This window comes from Sinocyclocheilus rhinocerous, unplaced genomic scaffold (genome assembly GCF_001515625.1).
Source record: "Sinocyclocheilus rhinocerous isolate Xijiao unplaced genomic scaffold, SAMN03320098_v1.1 scaffold1198, whole genome shotgun sequence".
NCBI lineage: Eukaryota > Metazoa > Chordata > Actinopteri > Cypriniformes > Cyprinidae > Sinocyclocheilus > Sinocyclocheilus rhinocerous.
In genome coordinates, this window is record NW_015649585.1 from 984,720 (window position 1) to 988,630 (window position 3,911).

Below are 3,911 nucleotides of genomic sequence, written 5' to 3' on the forward strand. Positions count from 1 at the left end.
TGAATAAACGTGCATTAGTAATATTTTGCTCGATGCGCCCTCTTGTGGCCTCAGGAGAGAAGCCAAAAGCTTTTTTTCACCCTAACTGAAATTATGCATTTTAATTTCGAATATAATTCGAATTTTGATAATATTTAAGTACAACATTTGAATTTAGTTTTTCAGCCATTTTGACAGCCCCAGAGCAGACAGGAAAGCGTTGGGTGGAGAGAGGGGGCGGAATCGGTAAAGGACCTCGAGTTGGGAATCGAACTCAGGTCGCCGTGAGCACAGTTGCACTATATGCGGCGCCGACAAGAAAAGGAAGAATTTTTTAACAGGAAAGATTTATTTTAAAATGTGTGCCAAGTTCCTAGAAATGTACTACATGTATTTTCTTTATTTGTAAACTTTTATGCTTGCAAGGAAAAACTTAAATTTAATTACTCCAAAAATGTAGTAAAACCATCAAGTAAAAGATAAAAAAAATTTTAACATAACAATTTTAAATATAGTTTTGAAAGCATATTTATTTATTTATTTATTCATTCATGCATGCATCCATTCAAATCATGAGTGTACGAATTATTAATTCATTTAGGTTTTTGGGGAGCGGCACCACATGACATTTTACAACCTTAATTAAACATGAATATCAAAATTGAAGACTTTAATTTTTATAAATCATTTTGTATATATAGAAATAATAATAATAATAATTATTATTATTATTATTATTATTATATGTTTATATACTTTTAAATCAATTAATATATGTACTTATTTGTCAGTTACATTTATTTAAACAAATATTTTTATATTTTATAGAGAGAGAGAGAGAGAGAGAGAGTGAGAGAGAGAAAGAGATTTATTATTATTATTATTAACATTTTAAAACAGTTACTTTTTCTGCCTACATAGCTTTGGTTACATAAAAAGAAACTAGGTGTTATTTCAGAGGCAAAGACAATTATTACACATTTAAATTTTTTTTTTTTTTTGCCGTGATAACAAAAACAATTATTAAAGTTACGTGGGTCCATTTTTATTTCAAATTTTCTATAATCTCAAATTACAAGTTCAGAAAATATTTCTGCATGTCATGACAAATAATGACTTAATGCACCATCGTGAGAAAGATTCACCCTTTGTCCTAGTAACGCCGAATCCCTCTGTGATCTCTGACCAAGTTTCACTCTCTGCGTCTGCCATCGCTAACACACACACACACACACACACCCACGAACGCACAAACCAATTACAGCCCAGTTCCTTCCAGGTAAAGTCCAGGGGCTCCTGGTTGGTTAGGCATGAGACGCATCTCTGTGGCTATGTGCTCTCCAGACACGTAGTACGCAGCTCTCAAACGTGTAGCACTATGGCGACCAGCAAACTAGTGAAATCTGGCAGCCACTAAGGAAACAATGACAATAGCCTCCTCAAGTCCGACAGAATAGATGCAGAGCTCAATCTGGCAAAGTGACAGATCACTTTCACTCACAAGCTCCCAAAAAGACAAAGTTAGGCCACTTTTGTCCCGCCGTAACAAACTCCGAGAACTGGTTTGTGAAGAGACAGAGCTAGAATTCCTACAATGAGGAACTGGATGCAAAGGACATGATACTCGCTGTTCAGTGTTCAGTGAACTCGCTGGCAGGCTTATGTTTGAATGAACTGTTGTTTTAAAGCCGGAGCGAGGCTAGCCCATAGATTAGCGCTACGCTCGTGCACAAAAACACCATGGCATTTCCACTCAACATCATGAGACGACACTTTCACCCTGGATAAAATATGCCAAATAGGGAGAATCAGAGATAACCTTTTGTTCCTCAAAAAATGAATCTGAAATAATGAATCTGACCAAGACAAAGTCATGCTGACTTAACTCTATTCGAGGACGCCGTGGCCTAGTGGTCAAAGATCTAGGCTGCTAACTACAAAGTAGGGCTGGACAATAATTCAATATCAATATGTATCGCGATATAATTTTTTTCAATAACGGTGATATGATTTTTAAACACATTTCCGATATTTCGATATACATTACCAGTTTCCCATACATTGATTTATTTGTGCGTTTGACTTCGTTGAATAAACATGAGCACTGCACGTTTCAAAATCATAACACGGCACGGGTGTTTTATATGAATGTATCTCTGAAGGAAACCGACTGTCTTCAGAAAAATTATACTTTTATTTAGCAAGGATGCTTAAAATTAATCAAAAGTGATGATAAAGGCATTTATAATGTTACAAAAGATTTCTATTTCAGATAAATAGTGTTCATATCGATATCGGAATTATATCGTATCGACCGAAATTAAGAAATATATCGTGTTATCAATTTTGGCCATATCGTCCAGCCCTACTACAAAGTCATAAGTTCACACCCCGGGAAAAAGGTGAGCCATAAACTACCAACATTACAACCTCAACCCATTAAACCCAAGATTACTCAAGGGCAGACTATCCTTGTAATACATATACTGCAAAAAGACTATTGGAAAGCCCTTGTGAAAAGGAAGTACACTTAAGCATACATTTAAAAAAAGAGTACTTATTATGGAGATAATACACTTTAAAAGAAATACTTCAGTGCTGATTGAATAGAAGCCCATTTCCGCCACAGAATTAAAAACAACAACAACTTTTTATATCACAATTCTGACATGTTTTCTCACAATTCTGTATCTCACAATTTTTTGTTTCTCTGAATTGCTAGAAACAAAGTTCGATTTGTGAGATATAAACTTAGAATTGTGAGGGAAAAAAGTCAGGATTATGATAATAAAAAAGTTACTTTTTTTATTTCTTTCAAAGTAATGTTTCCAAACAATTAATTGGATGTAATTTACAATTAAATAAAATTTTATTATAGTTTCAATTTATATTAATAAATGCAGTTATTGAACTTAAAAGTGCATTTGACCCTGTTAAGTAGGGCTTAGGTTCATCTTTATAAATAATTTTATAATTCTATGGTCTTTGAAATATGGTTAAGGTGTAACTGCTGGATGTACTGACAAGTATTTCTGGTAAACTAAAATACATTTCTATCAAAACTTGTAAGTCATGTAATTAGAAACATTTGTAAATACACATTTGTAAAGATGAAGTTCATTTAAAATGTGCTCTCGAATGTTAGTCAACATCAAAATAAGTGTACTTCTTTAAGGAATGTCAAAAGATTATTAAAAAATGATTTAAAATGTACTTTTAATTTGAGATGATTATTAAGTGCACTTTTAGAAAGTACACTTAAGTGTGTTAGGAAACATAGCTATGAATATGTCTCTTTAAGTGCACTTAAGTTATTTCAGTAATATTATCTGCAAGTATTCAGTTTTTTTTCTCCTCTTTTATAATACACCACAAGTGTACAATTAAGCACTACTTTTTCACAAAAGAGGTCTCTTACTTGGTTGACAAATGCACAACTAAGATATCTTATGCATGATTTGATGATCATGTGCTCTTTTTTTGTATTTACAGTATGAGTCTGTTATTTACTTGTAGCAATTATAATGAGTGTTAAAACACTATTGTAGCAAGCTATTCTGCGCTGTAAATACATAGTGTTTCAATTTACTAAACCCTAAATGTGTTAAGAACCTAACAAACTTGAAATGACTGTGTATAGAGAGAAATATGAGGTAGTGCTTTCAAACAATTATTCGCGATTAATCGCATACAAAAGAAAAGTTTTTGTTTACATAATATATGTGTGTGTACTGTGTAGCCTATATTTAATATGTATTTATAAATACACACATGCATATATATATATATATAAAGAAAAATATGTAATGTTTATAGATTAAATATATTTATATATAATATAAATTATATGAATATAACTGTATACATGTAAATATTTTTTTAAATAAATACTGTATGTGTGTGTATTTGTATATACATAATAAATATACACA

General features: G+C 32.0%; 1 protein-coding gene across 1 annotated transcript in view; it reads right to left on the reverse strand.

Moving 5' to 3' along the window:
* LOC107710846 (mitoferrin-1) overlaps positions 1–3,911 on the reverse strand; it is a 23,156-nt gene that overhangs the window by 18,145 nt on the left and 1,100 nt on the right. The window lies entirely within an intron of this gene.